We start from the raw sequence: 19446 nt of genomic DNA on the forward strand, positions 1-19446 counted from the left end.
AAAAAGGCGCTTACTTAGATGAATGAGACAACTAAAAAGATAATTCTGAGTTGTAGAGGTAACCAAGGACAGAAGTAAAATAGTAAAAGTAATACAGTCATAAACATAGGTGAGCGGCATGGCAGAATGAAACAAAGACCAGTAACCCTGGTAACAGCAAACCAACAGATCACGTCTGAAGTTCACAGATAAACAGGCACAAACATCTTAGAGACACAGAAGTAAGCAAGCACCTAAAGAATTAAAAAGCAAAATGGATAAACATAAGTATTAACCATGAAGCAGAATCAGAGGTGGGATGGGGGGCAGCAGATGAGGCTTCTTTCTGATAAATCTCTGTATTTTTTTAAAAAAAACATGTATCATTTTGATTAAAAACACAAACTAAAAAAATGTATAAACAGAGAGTAGACCAAAAAAAGTAAAACTCGGTTAAGTCTAAATTGTTGACAACTTGGTTGTAAGTCTTAAATGCAACTTTTTGAAGATTCTACAAAGAGAAAAAGAATCTGATAAAAAGGTCAACCTCTAACGGAAACCTTGGATGCCGATGTAGAAACCAGGAGGTGGGAAGGCAGAAAACAACGGAGAAGACGTCTCGGCTGGCCACGCCGCCCCGTACACACCAGGGCCGGCCGGACGGCGCCTGTGCGGGAGGAACCGCAGACCTGCCACCGGGCCTGCCGGAAGCCACGGCCCACACAGGAAATCCACTCACGGTGCCAAACCGCACGTTTGCTTTTGGTCGAACCGTTGAACTAAACCACGGGCTGATTCTTTGAGAAGACCGATAAAATGAACAAATTTCTGCAAAGTCTCAGTAAGACAAGACGAAAAAAAAATGAACATGTAGCATTTCCATTATTTCTATTATCACACGAAACACACTGCTCCGACTCTCCTCTTAGAAGAACGCGTCTGGACCCTCCCCGGACCCTGCAGTCTACAGTGAAACGCCCTGCTCCCTTCAGCGAGCTCCCAACAGGGCCGCTCCTGGCACACCTTCCCCACTTCCCAGCTTCCCAGTGTCACATGACCCCGCCAAAGTCAGGCCTCTCCCTCCACCCCAGGAACACCCTCTGTGAGGATCGATGACCCCGGTCTCCTCACACGGCCTCCCAGCAACACTCCGCAGGCCACTCGGGGCCCCTCCCGCAGTCAGTGTCCAGGCCACCGCACCCTCTGACTGCCGAGCTCTCTGCTGGTCCTCCTCCTCTTCCGAACATGCTGGAGAGCCCAGGGCCAAGCCCTGAGATGCCCCCTCCTGCTGGCACACATGTCCTGGGTGACCTCACCCGGACCTACGGTGAGGACACACTCGCTCAGGGACTGCTGGGCACACTCATGCCCTGACTTGGTCTAATCGCAGCTTCACGTATCCAAACGCACACGCAAATCATCACTTGTTCATCTACTGATAGAGGACACCTCACACTTAACGTGTCCAGAAACCTTACTTCCTCCACCTTTAGTTGGGATATATACTAAAATGTTAACAGTGGGTACCTCTAGGTAACTTTTATTTCTGCATTTAAATTCTTAATCACGAACACCTATTACATCGCAATCAAAATATTAAATAGGCAACAACTATAAACAAAGAGCGGACCTTCGTTAGAAACGCAGTTCCTATGTACTTCCCCTGAGGGCCACGTCCGCTGACTATTCCCTCCAGCTGTCACTGTGCTGAAAGCTCGTGGTGACAGTGAACACGGCAGCCCCCACGACACCCTCATGTCAACCAGGCGAGGACAGCCAATGGCAGGGTGAGCTGCGGGAGAACGAAGACGCGGCTGGGAAGGAGTCCCTGCCAGCGAGAGGAGGGCAAGGTGCGGCGGGAACGGGCAGGCGGCCCCCAGCCCCTTGTCTCACACAGCCCTTGGAAAGGACTGAGTGTGAAAAAAATACACAGAACCATGAAATGCAAAAGAAAATCAACTTCAGGTTGTTTTAACACTGCCACAGGACGCCGCGGGAACACACAGGAGAACTCGGGTGTCAGGCAGGCTGTGCCAACCCGATGAGCACCGCGTGGCCCTCCGTGAGGTGGCGGACGTCGTTCTCCAGGGCCCACGGCGGGGCACCGACACCTGCTCTAAGGCCTGGGTGGTCCAGCACCCCTCACGGCACCGAGCTTCGCACAGATCCACCTTTTATCGTCACTGTTGCCTCTGTGATGCGAGTGGTCGAAAGAAAACTGCATTTTAAAAGGTTCTACAAACCCACAAATTAAGTTACACAATGCAGAGATTCCTAAACTTTTAAAAGTAAAAAGTCACCCTGACTGATGTGGCTAAGGTCCTGGGGTGTGGTTCCACAAGGTGAAGGTCGCTGGTTCAGTTTTCGGTCTGGGCACATGTCTGGGATGCAGGTTCAGTCCCGGGATAGGGGCATGCGAGAGGCAACTGGCTGAATTTTCTCTCCCTCCTTTTCTCCCACTCTCTAAAAATAAATAAAATCTTTTAAAAAAGGGAAATAAAAATAAAAATTCAGTAAGCCTAAGATCTCAACAAAGTAAAAAGACAATGTGAAAACTGCCCGAGTCTGCTTGAGAAAACTGCAAATTTCACAAGGCTACAGCCTTTCTAACCAGAAGAGCACCAGGCACCCACATGGCCCACTGCACCGCCACCGCCACCGCAGGCAGAGGCGCTGAAGCCCTCGAAGGGTCGGAGGCTTAAAGGTGACAAGGTCTTCTACCTCCAGGTCCAAAGAGTACATTCAATTCATGTTCTGTGACCAAAGTGCCATGTGTGTCCCATGTGTGTTTGTGCGGGAAGGAGGAAGGTAGAAACGAAGACAAGAGAAAACAAGGACTGGCAGGAAACGCCACGGGTATCCTGTTGGTGATGAGAACAATGCTAAACAGAGTAAAAGGGTGTTGGGTTGGCCAAAAAATCCATTTAGTTTTTGCAGTAAAATAAGAGACGCATCTTTATTTTCACCAATAACTTCATTGATTTGGCTATTTTGAGTATGTCAGCTGTCTCCCACCACTGGCTTCTAGTGGGCAGAGGTGCTGCTAAACATCTTCCAGTGCATAAGACAGCCCCACAGCAAAGATTTATTTGGCCAAAATAGCACCAAGAAACTTCGTAGACCACTTCTGACATGATTAGTCACAGCACCTCCTCCACACACCGCACAAATCTTTTTTTACATTTCCGTTGCATTTTTTACCTTCCTTGAAATAAAGCATAATACAAAGAAAATGTTGCATACCTTCTTCCATCTTCAATATTAAAATGGCGGCACAAAAATTCGCCAGTTTTGATCACTTTTTTAATGTGCGCTGATACGACAGCTGTCACAATAAATCTAACAAATCTAACAAAACTGTTTCCCATGAAATCAAAGACTAAGCACAACTAAAGCCATCACACAGGAAAAAAACAAACAAACTTTTTGGCCAACCCTCTATTTAAGAAATAGCAAATTTTCCCTTATTGCTCAATATTTGATTAATGAATTTCTTATGAACGCTTCTTGGATTAGGAGTAAACAATCTCATCAGTGCTAAGAGGACCCGACACTAAGCTGCGCTGAACTGAGATCAACTCTACAGCCGTACCTGACAACACACGGGAAGTTCAAGGACAGGACGCTAGAGAAGACTTCACCAAAAGTGACTTTCCCCACAGAGCACTAAGTGTCCATGTCCTGCATTCAAATGGAAATATTACAGATTCTTCACATTTTGTTTTCAAACTATAAAAATTATAACCACAATCCAAATTATTTATTTCTGATTACCTAGTAGAAGCAAAAGCCCTAAAACAAGATCAAGGTCAGAATGAGTCTCTAAGAGTTGACGTGTACAGTATGCAAAGTAACAGGGGAAAAAAAACAAGAAAAAACCACCACCAAAAAAGTGCCCTTCAAATTCCCAACTGTTCCTTGAACACCGCCTCACTCCAACTCATAATTCATTTGAGTCACAAGAAAGGATTGAGAGTAAAGAAAAGTTAAGTAATAATTGTAACAAGGCAGCAGTCGCAGGGGAGCGATCAGAACACTGCATGAATCACAGATCTGAAACTCTGGAAGGAGAAGGATTAAATTACGATGATTTATTTTAGAAACCGATCCACTAACCCTCGACAGCCCCCACAGTGCTACGGGACCCTGGTACGCAGCTGAAACAAAAATGTCTAAGCCCACTTACTGTGAGTGGTGGTGACTTGGGAGTCAAACTGCCGCCTCTAAAATGCGGGTTTCCGAGCTGTGGACTGTCCACCTGACCCTCAACACAGTCACTTCCCAAAACATAACAATTGCAAAATGTAGTCAAATAATAACTTGAGGCCTGTTAAAAGAAAAACTGAAATATTTGTCAGTTCAGATGGTATCTGAGGGACAACTAAGTAGGTAAGTATTATATTTCTATTTGAGACAGAAATAGTTTTGGCCATATTACGAGTCTCTTCTGAACTCCACCTTAAAAAGCATCACATCAGAAGCCCACCCTCACCGTCTGCCACAGCCTCTATAGCCATCCTCAAGTAGAAAAGTGTATTAGCAATTAACTTCTCCTTCATAAACTTACAACACTGTTCACACGGTTACGTCATCTGTTTGCCTTTCGTGTAACATACAAAGCACCGAAACCTGGGACTGAGAAGGGACCAGAACCGCACAGGAAGTCCTCTGAACACGCCAGAGCCCTCTGGGAGTCTGGGAGTGCCACCAGGACACCATTGGGATGGGAGGGCAGGCACACTGAACCCAAGACAGCCTTCCCTCCCACGGATGGGGCTGTGTGTGTGGAGGGAGAGCGGTGTCCACTTCTGCACCCGATTCCCTGAGAGCCATAGGCGGGGTGGGTGGCCTGCCCTGCACACTCAGAGAGTGGTTCTGTTGGTGTGTCACACACTCGGAAGCAGTGAGATGTTATCCATTCTCCTTCCCCTGAAAGGATCAAAAGAATGGCAAAGAACTTCACAACTGTTTAGAACAGCCAAGGAGACACGTCCCTTCCACTTGTAATTTCTTAGAGGGAATAGGCATTTCCAATTTTTAAGTAAGTTTTAAATAAAACATTTATCTGGCTGATCTGACGTTCAAGTTAACACTTGGTCACTGTAGCAAATGCAATGAGATAGAAGGGAAAGAAGCCGCCGGAGACGCCGACTCTCCCTCCTCAGCAGTGTGCGCAGCAGGCAGGGGCCGCTCACCCCACGCCCGACCACCGACTGTGCGCACAGACCTGCTCCCCGCCCGCACAGTATGTTTCTGGGGCAGCAGACCCGGTCCCGACGCAGGAGGAATGGCGACCCACCTCTGCCCATTGGACACCACCCCCCTGACGTGGGCTGCGTGAGGCCTGGGCTCACAAGCCAGGTCGGCCCATGAGCCCCCAGAGAGGCCGGGTCGGGGTGGCTCCACCAGGAGGCTTTAGGGAAACTGACACACAGAGACCCCGGGAAAACGGTCTTCTCCTGGGAAACCCAGTCCTATTCGCTGGTGATACTTGAACTTGTGGTCGTCATCGTCAGACAAACTGAGGACATGCCCTGCATCTTCAAGCTTTTCTCACTGACCCGATTTTCAAACACCTACGTGCACAGACCCAACCTCCCCAGACCAATCTCTCTCCCTTCTCTACTCCTCCCCGCTGCTAAGCTTCCCAAGAGGCTGGTCAGAACGAGCAGCCTCCCCAACTCAACTAGGCATTTATCAGTGACGTTCCAGAGGCTTTCCCAAGTTCACCTTCTCTGGTCCCGAGGCACACCCCACACACGAGAGCAGCGGTCTGCATCAGACTGTACCTTCTGAAAAGCCCAGTTCACCTCTATCTACGGCAGTTCCTGGCATATAAAGGGAGACATATTTGTCTCACAAATCAAGTGTGACCGCACATGTTGAAACAAAGTCAGCGAGCCTGCCATCTCCACACACCGAAAGCTGCCTGTGTCTGTGAGGAAGTTGGGGAGGGGCAGCGGGCACTGGAAGAGGAGACCCAAGTGCCTTGAAACCTAAAAGCACAATCACTCCATACTTCTTCCTGGGGTTAGAGCCGCTCAGAGTCCACACCACAGAAGCTGGAGCACGTGCCACACTGCCACCCGCAGCGGGGGGGGGGCTGACCCCGAGCTCCCTGACCTGCCCCTTGAGCAAAGCTCCCCACCTGCTCCAGGGAGAAAGGGGTCCCCGAACTCCTGCCATGGGACATAGACAACAAGACAGGCCAGAACCACAGACATGCACTGAGGCAAAACACGTTTTTTAAAAATGAAAAATTGTATCTTACGGGCATTTCCTCTGATTTCTCGGGTGACAGGCGCAGCGCTAGCCATCTGGGCAAAATGATTTCTACTTCAAAAGTCTTTTGCTAATGTGGAAAAAGTGACTAACAGGGCCAATGGCTCCCTCTGACTGGTGTGGCTCAGTGGACTGAGTGCCAGCCTGCAAACCAAGTGGCTGCTGGTTTGATTCCCAGTCAGGGCACATGCCTGTGTTACAGGCCAGGTCCCCAGTAGGGGGCACATGAGAGGCAACCACACAATGATGTTTCTCTCCTTTTCTCCCTTCCTCTCCCTCTCTCTAAAAATAAATAAATATATTTTTTAAAAAACGGCTTTTTTACTTATTACTTCTCCTTCTAATTCAAGTGATAAATTCTACCTTGAAGAGAGTCCTAAACCATGCTGGGAACACTTGTCAGAAAAACAGAGTAAATAGGAGATCTTAGGTACCTTGAAAATGAAAAGTGTCCTGGGCAAAGATTTAATAAGCACTTCACATTTTTAAAATAATATTTAAGTGCAAAATACACAGTAATGAAATTACTGATCTTAATCAAAACACTTACTACAAAATGACAACCAAAAATTACAACCTAAAAAATTTATTTAAAGATTAATACATCTTTTTTGAAAGATTATATTTTTTAATTTTTAGAGAGAAGGAAAGGAGAAAGAAGGAGAGAAACATCAATGTGTGGTTGCCTTGTGTGTGCCCCCTACTAGGGACCCAGCCCACGAGACAGGCATGTGCCCGACTGGGAATGGAACCCGTGACCCTTTGGTTCCCAGGCTAGTGCTCAACCCACTGAGCCACACCAGCCAGGACTAAAGTTTTTATACTAATCAATTTTTTATAGCTACATGTTTTATAACAAGTTCTCTTCACTGATTTCCCTGATTCCCAGAAGAAGCCGGCACACCCTAGAAGGGGAATGAAGCATCATGGATGTGAAGGCGCCAGCACACGGACTTGAGTGGACGGCTGTCCCCACTCCATACGCAATTGCCTCTGTGAGCCAAAAACATCCACGCTGGATCTGAGATGATGGAGACAAGTCAAAAGAAAGTATAAAAAAACAGGGAGAAAAACGTGGGGGCGGAGAGAGAACAAGACATTTCCCTAACTATTCTGGCTAGTCTGAAATCTTGGGGGGGGGGGGGCATTGTCAAAAGGAACTGAAAAAATGGCCCCCATATAAAACATTCTTTAGTGCAATTCCCCTTTAATGGGGACAGGGACGTGGAGTGAAACTACCCACTATAACTGACCCAAGGCAAAAAATGACAAATACACAAGTAAAAATAACTTTGTCAGACACAAGTTGGGAATATTTATTACAAAAAAATTCTTTTGAATGAGTTTCCTAAGGCACTAAGAAAACGATTTAAATTTATTTTTAAAAGAGCATGACTCGCGCACAGCTTTGGCTGCCTTACGGCAACACCTTCCAGACAGTGCCAGTGCCGATGAAGGAATGGCGGCCAGGCAGCAGCAACCAGGACACTGGCTACCGCTGCGGCTCTGCTGCTTATCTTTGCTCAGGGACTGTTTCTACCATCCTGTCAATATTCTCCAAACTGCCTCTGACCCACACAAAATGAGGGCCTGTTCTAAGGAGCAATGACACTCAAGGAAAAGTATTAGATGCACAAGACGTTTAACACCCAGACAATCCAAATCACATTTTGTTCAATTCGACTCCAGGTCAATTACAGGTTTAAAAAAAAAGTCACAAATCTTCTCTCCATCTCAGGAGATGAACTAAAAGAATGATTTAAATTCAGCTGCTTCCTCCATGTTTATACCAACGATGAAAACATAAAGCAGAATTCTAACTGATCAAGTTAGAATTTCAACTCGGTACACGTTTAACACTGCTTAATAGATACAACACATAATGTTCTCCCCTCCACTTTAAAAAATTCCAAAGTTTCAAAAATACAGAACTAAAATGAGCCCACACTGTACAGCCAGTGCAGCCGCCAGTGCCTTCCCGAACACGCCGCCACGGCACGTGGACTGGACCCCAGGATCTACGATGGAGGACCTGCTCAGGGCCAAGAAACTCACCCTCGCAGAGGAAGGGTAGCTAAAACGATTGACACAACCTTTCTCAATCACCAACAGGTGCAAGAAGCCATAGGATGAAACTTTATCACAGATGACTGCCCTTCGCTAGCACAGATACATCATGTAGAGAACAGGCAAAACTCAGAAGTACTGGCAGGCACCCTCACAGCCCAGACGCTCCCCGCAAACTGCTCAGGAGTGAGGTCTATCCTGATGGGAGAGACGGGGGTGGAGCGGTCGAGCCTGCCCAACCACAGCGTCCTGGACCTTCGTGTGGGGAGCCGACCAAAGGCAGGCGGCAAGTGTGTTTTTCCTTCAAAAACCAATTCCAGCGAACTGGTGCTGACCGGCTCCAGCACACCTGGCTGTGGCTGCCTGAGTCCTCCTGGCCCTGGGAGCTTGGCTGTCTGACTTAAACCATCCACCTGAGCGGTTTCCCCAGTAGCTCACCACCTGCTGTCTCCACCTCCCCCCTCATCCATCCTGCACAAGGAGGCTGCAGAGCCTGGCTGTGCCACCAAACCCGTCCTTGATTCTGAGGGACAGGTAACAACACCTGATATGTATGGATGCTCTAACCATGTAACACGTAACAATGCATTTTGTTTGCAAGCAATCTCTACAGTACAGACTGCATTATCACATCCCCATTTTCCAGATGAGGCACAAGTAAGTGAAGCAGCTTGTCCAGGGCTTCAAAGCTGCTGACCAAGCCAGAACCTGACCTCAGTCAGTCTAGCTGCAACCTCCCACATGTAGCCACTCTGCTCACTGCGCACCTGCGCACTGTGTGGGCACACCCAGGGCTTCAGTTCTGCTCTGCACCGAGGCGCCCAACGCCCGGGTTCCACACCGGTGTGAGTCTGCATTTTGTCTGCAGTCCTGAAATACCTACTCTCTCGAAGGGCCCGCATTTGGCAAACAGTGCTCAACTTACCACATCTTGGGCTCCGGTAGATTACTATATTCAGCATATTTTTAAAATCAAAATTGTTTCAAAAACCACTGATTCCACCTCATAAAACACACCCTCCATCTAGTAGAACCCTTGGGAAATGCAAGTTGTAGGGCTAGAGCAATTACCACATTCACAGAGTATTACTCAGAAGATTCTAAGATTCCTGAACACCTTGAATCAGCACCGTGGAGAGACTCCGAACACTGGTCACTCGAACGGGCTCGGCACTCCTCATCTCCAGCATCATGTCTCACAGACCAGGCACAGGGAGCTGGCCTCCGGCCCAGGAGGCTGCACTGACTCCTAAGTACGAATCACCCCCACACCCCCAGCTGCCCAGAAGGCTGATTTTCTGACTAAAAAGCACATTCATTCTCCTAAGGAGGGAAATGCCACTTGCCAAGGGATTTGCTCAATTTGTTCTTGTTAATCACTGCTAGAGGGGGTGTGCGCTTGGCCCCAAAGAGGCAGACTTGCAAGGAGTGACAATCAGAGAAATTTTAAGAGAATTTTATATCTAAAGCACACTCCAATGTGTAGGTATCTTCAGGTGTGCCCGCTGCACCCTTTCATGTGTCACTACATGTCGGGTCATACACATTAAACAAGTCAACCTCCTGGTTTGTCTCCAAATTCAAAATACACGGTATCCAATGTAATGGGCAAATCTATCTTTTTGGTACTTCCATTCCCCACATCAACAATATAATAAGAAATCTACACTCAAGCTTCTAATCTTTAAAGTATAAAAAGAATACGACAACACATGAACTAAAACTTAAGTGAAAGTTAAGAACATTTTGAACAAGTCAGGAAATCAGGGGCTTTTCTGAAACAGTGCTGGTACTGGCAGTGGTCAGTAAACTGTCCCTGGGCCCGAAAGACGAGAGGATAACGCACCGACGAGGCATGCACGTTCGGTGACTGAAGTTAATGTCTTTCTTATTTTACATAAAAGTTAAATGTTAAAAATCAACGTTTTCACATTTTCTTCTAAATGAGTAAGTTTGCACCCCACCTTAGAGACCCTAATTTTTTATTTTAAAAAACGAGACTTCTAATCTTTTCTAGTCCCAAACTTAGAACAACAAAACTTCCCTAACCATTTTTTCAAATACGAATGTAAATAAACTACCACCCGAGAACTACTCCGTCACCCTTCTGACCACAGGTCAGGGCCAGATGCCGCCCCCCATTTCCCGTTCCTGAACTTTGTCAGCAATGGGCTGGTAAGCAGCGGACCTATTTCAAAGCACAAAGCAAGGGTCACAAATGGAACGACACTCGCACCACAACTGAGACAAGGCACAGATACGGGTCTGCTTTCCACTGGAAGCTCTTCCTTGGCTGGACTCAAAGAGACCTGGTACCTGCGCCCAGACGACTCCCGCTCCCCGCGCGCGGTCCTGCCACCAGGCAGCGAGCGCGTGGGCAGCGGGGCCGAGCAGCAAGGAGAAGTCTCCCGCGCTCTCATAAAGAATCCTTACGAAGAACAAATGAAGTTCACTTTTGGAAATGGATAAGCCACACAACGAAAAAAACACAGAAGGGAAACAAAAAAATCAAGCACAGGAGAGATGCTGCAACGACACCGCTCTCGGTGGCTCTCCCGTGAGCGACCCCGCCACCAACACGCCTTCACCCGGGACGCACCTGCCCGCGGAGCACACACCACCTGGGCGCTACCTGACCGCCTCCTCGGGGCGACCCTGCACTTCACCCACGACTGCCTGCGTCAAACAGGCACTCGGCTGGGCCCCCTTCCACCCCCAGAAGTGGATCCCCTCCGGAGCGCAGGCCCGGACCCAGGGCCCGCACCAGCTGTTCCCGGTCCCCTCGCGAGCTGGGACAAATGACTCAGCAGCCCAACTTTTTTAACGAGTCATGCTACCTTGTTGCCCAACCCACAGAGCGAACCGCGGCGAACCACCGCCACAGCCCGAGGTGGAGAACAGCAACAGTACGCCACGCGATGCAACCCCGAAACTAGGACCCTCCGACGCGAGGCCGAGTCACTGCGCGTCTCTCCGCCGCGGTTTCTTCCATCCGAGGCAGAAGTGCCTCCGGCCGGCCCCGGCCGCGCACCCGCAGGAAGCCCGCAGGCCTCCGCCGGCCCCCGCACGACCCCGAGACGCGCCCCGGCGTGGGAGCAGACCCTCGGGAGGCCGCAGGGGCCGGTGAGAGTCGCGGACCCGCCCCGCAGGGCCCCGATCCCGGCCAGACACCCTTCTCCAACAGCAGCTTCCGCACAAAGAGTCTTTGTTCCTTTTCCCAGTCACTACCGCCGGGCCGCCCGAGCCCCCGCACCAGGCTCCCCGCACGGCTGCACCCAGCGACCGCGCCAGCCACGGCTCGCGTGGTGTCCGCCCCACGCCGCGCGCCCCGCTCCGCCGGACCGTCGCGGCGGAGCCCGGCCCGAGAGACACTCCTGCTGCCGCCCCGCGCCGCACACACCGCGCGGCGGTACCGGGAGGGGCAGGAGGACCGCGCGGAGTCCGCAGGGCCGCGGGCGGTGCTCGGAATCCCCGCGGCCAGGCCGGGCCCGGTGACCCGCAGGCGGGCTGGGCGGCGGCGCCCCAGAGCGCAGCCTCCGCCCGGTAACCACCCCGCCCGACCCGGGAGAAGGTCGGCGCCGGCCGGTCAACGACCGCAGGCCGGCGAGTCGCACCTTCCGGCGGACACTGCCACTTCCAGGAACCGGGGCCGCCACCACCCCCGCGGCCAGGCGACGCGCCCTCCGCCCGGCCACTCCGCGCCGCCGCCCCGCACAGGCCTGCAGCCCCCACCGCGCGTCGCCGCCGGGACCCTCAGGGAAAGGGCGCGGGGCGGCCGAACCACTCACCAGAGCCGAGGCGCGGCGCGGCCCGACTGACTGCGGCCAGCGAACCGGGCGGGCAGCGGTCAGGTGACTCACCGCCTCCCCGCGGCCGGCCGCCCGGTCCCTCCCCTCCCTCTCCGCCCCCTCAGCCCCCGCGGCCGCCGACACCCCCGGCGCCGGCCCCGCCCACTTCCCGAGGCCCCGCCCCCAGGGCCTCCTCGCGAGACCCCGGCCCGCCCTTCCCGCGGCGCCTAGGCCCCGCCCCCAGGCCGCCTCCCTTGACCTCGCCCCGCCCCACAGCTGCGAGGGCCAGGCCGCCTACTGCTCGCAGACCTCCGGGTGTTTGTAGCTGTGCGGACTGACGCTCACACCGAGGTCGCGGGTCGGGGACGCGCGGCGCGGGGTCGGAGTAGGACTCCGGAGGCGGTGACAGGGTCCGCTCAGTCGGCTGCTGAAAGCTCCGGCCACACGGGGAAGCCTCCTTCCCTGCTGGGGGCGGGAAGGAGGAGACCGGCAGCCCGGTCTTGTCCCCGAGGCGGGGGCGGGGCGCCCAGGTTCGCCGGAAACTGCCACCCGCAGGTGGGAGAGCGTCCCGGTGCCCGGCGTTCGGTAGCACCGCGACCCCTTGCTGAGACACAAGGTTTCCCTCCACTGAGGCTTTCCGGAGCCCATGCCAGCGTCCTGCTCTGCTTTCGTCTTCTGCCGCTTATTCACTTGGTGACAGTTTTAAAGTTACGTTTAGGAGCCACTCAGCACTTCTGCAGTCCAAAGGGTCGTGTCTCTACGAAGAGATGTGCCCGTGGCAAACTCTGAGCCACCAAGCTGACTGGGGTCTGCAGGACGTTACAAAGGGATCTGGCCCTTGACTTTGGAGTTCAGGGGGAGAAAGAGACGGGAGTGGGACGGTGGGGATTGGTGGCTGAACAGCAGCAGCTTCAGAATATTGGGACTTAGTCCTGAACACAAGAGCTCCGGGGAGGGGGTTGTGGTGGGGCCGAAGGCGACCAAGATGAGAGTCGAGGGTTATCACGAATGTAGCTGTGTTTGCACTCACAGGTTCCGACATTTGGGGACATTTGAGTTACATCCAAAATACACAAGAAAATGACATGAGTAAAATTGTATGGGGGTGCACCCGGTGGGCATCCCTGTGACCTCCATGCAGGTGGGAGGTGATGTCTGCATTGGAACTTAAGTAGAAGGAATGGGGTCCAGCAGTCCAGGGAGACGGGGGCATTCTAGGCTGCCTGCGTTCGTGGTGGGGCGCAGACATATTCAGTGAGGAAGGGGGGGGCAGCTGGGCACAGGTCCTGAAAGGACTGGAGCCTTATACACAGTGAGCTCTTGAGGCTTTATTCTCCTTCCACCCACCGGTGGCCTGTTTCTTCTAAAAGAACAGACCCTCCTTTTTGGGAGGAGTCGGGGTGTCCAACCTTTTGGCATCTCTGTGCCACACTGGAAGAAGAGTTGTCTTGGCCCATACATTAAATACATTGTGACACATAATCACAAAAATATAATGTTTTAAGTAAACTTACAATTTTCCGTTGGGCCACATGTACAGCCATCCCGGGCTGTGTGCGAGCCATGGGCCGGGTACCCCTGGGTGATGGTGGCGATACATTCTACCCGATGTGTCGTAGTGTGAGAAGTCTTACAATACCAAGGCGTTGAGAGTTAGGAGTGACTCTCAAACGTTAATGTATTCCATACCCTGGGATGCTTGTGAAATGCAGATTCCTGGGCCCTGCCAAAGAGTCTGACTTAGTAGGTCCGGTTGGGACCCAAGGATGTGCAGCTGTAGCAGTGACGCAGATGGTCTTTAGGCCACACCGGAGAGGTCCCCAGTTAGAACTCGTGTCATAAGGCCAAGGAGGAAAATGAAACTAGACAGTGAAATAAAACCAAGTCAGAACGGGAAGGGCCCCACCCACCTGCCTAGAGTTTGGACTTTATCCCATGGGCTGAATGGACGGTGTAAAGGTGTCTACATCGTGGGTTTGTTTTCACAAGCTAATTCTAGAGAGCTCAGTCCAACTCCAGTGGCCTTGGCTCCTTTTGTCTTTAAATGTTCATTCAAGAATTCAATCAACAAAATTGGGGACGGGAGGATAAAAATTAGCTTTAAACTGGTGGTGGAGGGGTGTCAAGATAGAATAAGAGTCAGTCTCACCAACTTGAAAAACAAAACGGCCGATCGACATACCTTCCTTCAAAGGTGATAGGGATTACCCCTGCCCCCAGGCCACAAGATTTTTGTACAAAGTGAACCTATTTTATTTGAACATGAAAAGGAGCAGATGGGCAAACTGGCCATTATGTTTGCCTGACACCTAAATAAAAGATAAGGTGAAGGGACTGTAGCCTCAGGCTTGAGATGTCCACAGTCTGAGATTTTTTTTTTTTTAAGCAGCAGAAAAAGGAAAGGCAGAGGACAGTGTCAGAGCAGAAGAACTCAGCAGGACGGACGTGCTGCTCAGATACCAGATTTAACAACAACCAAAGTGGCTCAACTTAGGGCCCAAATGGGGAGGTACTTCTGAATCAGCTGGAGCCACAGGGGCCGCAGGTGGCCGCAAAATTCTGTCACCGTCCCACTGAGGGGGGGAGTTTGGTTTCCACCCCTCAAATGGGTCTGGCCCTGTGACAAGAGGACAGTAGAAGGGACGCTGTGGCAGTTCTGGGTCTAGCCTTTCAGGAGACTGGCATCTTCCACTTCTTTCCCAAAACATCTGTCTTGGAACTCCCCCTCTCAGAAACTGCCACCACACAGTGAGAAGCCCGGCAGGGGAACGCCCGTCGCCTCTCCCACCGACGCCCATGACGCCCCGGAAAGCAACCAGCCATGGTCAGTGTCACATGCGTCGTGGGCATGAGCCCTCCAGGCTGTGCTCATCTAGGCGAGCTCATGCGTGACTCCAGCCCAGCCACACCCCTCAACTCAGAATCCCGACATAATAAATGATTGTCGTTTTAAGCCACTAAGTTTCAGGGTGTTTTGGTTAAAATATCTGACGATGGAATAGAGTTTGAAAATGTAATTAAATTTGTAAAAAGAACTACAACCCCCAATGATCAGGGCTTAGAGGAAAGTTCAGATAAATAAAAGAGAATATGTGAAATCACTGTGTAATTGCAAACCTGTATCGATCTCCTTGATCTGAGATGACACTTGAGACATTCCTCAGTTACAGGTTAGCTGTACCCCAGATTTCCCTCCTTTTGCTGAACTTACCCCCAGGAGATACTGGTATTGATATGGGGTCGGGGGTGTGCAGGTGGGTAGAGGCCAAAGGTGCTAACATTCTACAATGCACAGGACATCTCCACAGTTAAAACACTGTGAATAAAGATACCTTGTTCCCTACTCACAACAAAGAACTCTCTGGCCCATGGTGTCAACAAAGCCAAGGTTGAGAAAATGTACTTGCACTTCAATATGAGAAATGTGCATATAAATTGAAAGAGGGAATAAAAGAAAACAAAATAATGGAAAGAAAATACAATGGAGCCAGGAAGAAGCTAAAAATGCATGCCACAAAATACACACCTTGACAAAAGGGAGCTGCAGAACTAGCTTTAGGTCCCTAGCATCCAGGTAAAAAAGGAAACCCGGTAAGTCAGTGACAGGTGAACTGGAGGGTCAGGCTCGAGCAACCCCAGTGAGAGGAGGAGGTATTCAAACCCCAGAGAAGAAAAAGGGGTATAGGCCATGGCCCAGCCCAACAGCCCATTGCCTGGACTGAGCCGACCCATGCAGGACATGCTTTGGAAATAGCACAGTGGCTGACCTCTGACATTTGAAAGCTATAAACTCAGACCCACTGGTCAGCAGAGATTCGCATGCTACCATAAAGAACAAGACCCATCCCCCGGGGAGGCTGCATTTGCACCCCAGCCACTGCGGAGTCCCTGGCCAGCCCTTCCTGCTCTGCATGGGGCCACTCGAGGCAGGCTTCTAGGCCCAGCGTGGACGGTTTTTCCTGTTCCGTCACTTGGGGTGTATTGGAGTGATGGGAGGTGTCAGCGGACCACAGCTGTCACCCTGCCCAGTCACAGGTTGGCTGTGGCTACGCTGGTCTATCAAGGACCCCAGCTCCTTCGAGAGACCTCCACCAGCAACACTGGGGTCAGCCCCAGGGCAGCGCCCTCACCCCGCCAAGTGGCCCACATGCTACCTGCCGGTTCCCTGGCTGATCGACCAGGTCAAGACTTGGGGGTGACCAGAGTGAACATATTAGCACATGTGAGGTTAGAACAGGGCTGTTCATCAACGTCTGAGGCCTATGAAGTCAGTCAGAGACACCAACCCAAGCAAGGCGTGCCTGGCACTGCCCAGGGGTGAAGGCGCCTTGGCTGAGGGCGTAGCGTTTTGCTCCCAGTGCCCTGACCTGCAGGATGTGAGGGGAGCCACAGCCTTCTGTGGCTCAGTTCCACCAGATGCGCCCCCCACCCCACCGCTCACGTCCCTCTCCTCTGGCTTCATGCTTGCATTGGCCCCCGGGGAGACATCATTCGGGGCCTGGGCACTGGCGTTTGGTGCACCTGCCGGCAGTATTCACAGGGTAAACTGATACGTTATGTTTGCACACTCTGCCTGCCTCTGCAGCCTCCGGTGCACACGCATCCGAAAGATGGGGCGCCATGGATGTGCCCACAGCTGTCTCTGTCCCTGCGAGTTCGAGGTGAGCTCGATGGGTACCGCCCGAGGTGGCTGGTCTGGGTGGCGCCCACTTCACAGACTGTCCATTGTGACAGCAGGGACTTCCCTCTTCCTAGATCCCCTTTTGACAGACTGCTCATTGGCGACCGCATGTCCATTCCCCCTGTTCCTTTCTCGCATAAAACACCCCCTCCTCCTCCCTTCGCCATGTGACCTGGTTCTGGTCAACCAGATGTAGCAAATATGCCCTTCATGGAACTTCCAGGGAAGCTGTGCCTTTCCTGATTAAAAAAAGACCAAATCCGCTGCCGCGAGTGCTTGCTCTCTGCCCTCTCGCCTGGAATGAGGGGAGGTGGAGTGCTCTCCTCTCAGCCCTGGGCTGGAAGCAGAGGCTGGCCGCAGAGCAGCCGGCCACCCCTCAGGGCCGGGGGCCTCTTCTCTCCCACGGTCAAGCTTCCAGAGCTGCGTCTCCAGCACAGAGGCCAGGAACACTCTTAGCTGACACCCCTCTTCACCCCAGGCCATGACAGGCCGCGCTGCCCTTGGGTTTAAAGGCGCATGCACGAGGACCCTGCAGCCCCGCATTCTGGCTGTGTGGGCGCAAACGGGCTGCTGTGCAGACACGCGGCCTCTACGTGGGACCCCAGAGCGGGCAGACGACTCGCTGTGAAGAGCAGCGTGACGGTGTCGCAAGTCGCAGCGGGCAATCAGGAGATCCTATAACGAGACTGTGGAGAATGTTACTATTGACTTCAGGACTGCCTTCTCAGGCAAAGCGGGGTTGCAAATACGAAAACAGAGACGCAGGTAAGCCCCTGAAAACGCTCCCATAACATTCCAGGAAGCGAACCTCTGGAAACCTGGGACAGGCGCCAAGGAGGGAGGAAAGGCAGCTTCAGTCTTTGGGAACAATGTCATGGGTTTGAGCGCCAAAAAAACACGAGGAGCACATGAGAAATTATTTGGGATCATTCTGAAAATTTAAACTCTTCCCTTTTATCATGCACTTTATAATAGTCAAAACCTGCACATAATGAACAGGTCGCATGAACTGAAACCGGCAGAGCCCCTGGGAGCACGGCATCCGTGCAGTGCAGCTGCGGGAATGAGAAAGCGGCCAATGATATTTCGTAAAAGGGAATGTTTTTTATACAAATAAGTTGCAAATTTTATCTACGTAAAAGCCTCCTTTTACATAGGAGAGCTCTTAAAGCGTTCAAAGTAATATTAATAAAGTTCTAAAAGCATCATATTAAACTGAATAGAAGAATAGAAATTTGCCTCCAGGCTTAAAAAGGTTTCCGGGAGAAGTGCATTTGGAAATCTTTTCAAATCCCTTCAGGGAAACAGGACAGACACTGGGTGCCTGTCTCTACGTGGCCCCTCGGGCTCCCGAAACCAGCTCCAGCGCAACTGGAGTCACCCCTGGCGATGAGAAGGCAAGCTCTAAACCGTCTGCACAACCCGCACCACAGAAGGGAGGAAAACACAAGCATGCCTGCCTCTCTCGTTTTAATTACAAGATCCACTTAAAACGTTTCTGTTCCGCATCCAGGCAGATGGACTTTTGTCCTCCTTCTCTGGTGGGAACCTGACGTGCCCTGGAGGTCAGTGTCTGGGGTGTGAAGGTTTTGCATGTTCTGAAATTCCCTGTTAACATAAAGGTGGTTTTAAAGGCCAAACACATTATGCCACATTATGGACAACTTCCTTCGCTATGACAAGAATGAGCTCATGGAAACCTACCAGTCAGGTTCAAGTGCAGTTGGACAGGACAATGGACAGCAGTGTCTGGAGGAGGGAGCGGCCGGGAGAGTGTGAGGGCCCGAGAGGCACCCGGACAGACTGCCGGGCGCCCACGGTCTGTCTCATTCAGACAATGGCCAAGAGCTGGCACAGTCTTTGAAAACAAGTGCTATCTATTCAGTGAGGTTTGTATTGAAAGTCCATCCTTAAGTATGATATTAAAAATAATACTCTAAGAAGTATAAATTCACCACTTTCAGCAGAAAAATAAAGTACTGCAAATGCCACAAAAGTACAAGGAAGGATTCAGACACATCTACGCACCATTAACCTTGCTCTTGTGTACATTTAATACCTGATGATTTACAAACCAACGTCACGGCCATCATTTCATTTCAGACCACTCCCTAAGGTAGATGAAATAGAAATAACCCCCTTTTCAAAACGAGGAAGCTGAGTTTTCGGGCCAAGAGCCCTTGACCGAGAGCCCTTTCTTCCGCCTGAAAGTTGCCCTGAAGATCCCACAAGTTAATACAAGTAAATAAACTCGAATCCATGAATTTCGATATTGTTCTCTTACATTGATTTATAAGTATGTTTAAAAGCTTCACATTGCACAGTGTGCAGTTATATCCTTTTTAAAGTATGATCTGTGGTCATTTCTATAAAAATCATGAAGTGTGACTTGCAGGAGATATTTCTGCACCACGATCGCCTGGGACGGTCCTGGTGGCAGAACTCGGGCCCTGCAGGGTGGGATTGTGGGGCCGGAGAAGCTTGGTGGGCGGCCTACTCTCCGAACCAACACATTCAGGCACCACATGTTTATTCGTCCTGAGTATCACTGGTTCACTCGGGTAGAGGGGAATCATCTGTGAGGAAGTGGAAGGACCCCAGAACGAGACCCCTGAACCCCACTTGTGCCTGCACTCACACTCACTGCTA

General features: G+C 51.3%; 1 protein-coding gene across 5 annotated transcripts in view; it reads right to left on the minus strand.

Annotated features, from left to right (window-relative positions):
* The window catches only part of BACH1 (BTB domain and CNC homolog 1), a 36367-nt gene extending 24161 nt beyond the window's left edge, over positions 1 to 12206 (minus strand). For 2 of the 5 annotated variants that reach the window (XM_053657699.1, XM_037161315.2), the window contains exon 1: positions 12117 to 12206. The gene's annotated coding sequence lies outside the window, so the exon portion shown is untranslated. The remainder of the gene's footprint in view (positions 1 to 12116) is intronic. The other 3 variants (XM_053657698.1, XM_053657697.1, XM_037161318.2) reach the window with 3 other exon arrangements.
* Positions 12207 to 19446: the final 7240 nt, after the last annotated feature.

The sequence above is a fragment of the Artibeus jamaicensis genome, unplaced genomic scaffold (genome assembly GCF_021234435.1).
Source record: "Artibeus jamaicensis isolate MK-2021 breed Jamaican fruit bat unplaced genomic scaffold, CSHL_Jam_final scaffold_474, whole genome shotgun sequence".
Classification (NCBI taxonomy): domain Eukaryota; kingdom Metazoa; phylum Chordata; class Mammalia; order Chiroptera; family Phyllostomidae; genus Artibeus; species Artibeus jamaicensis.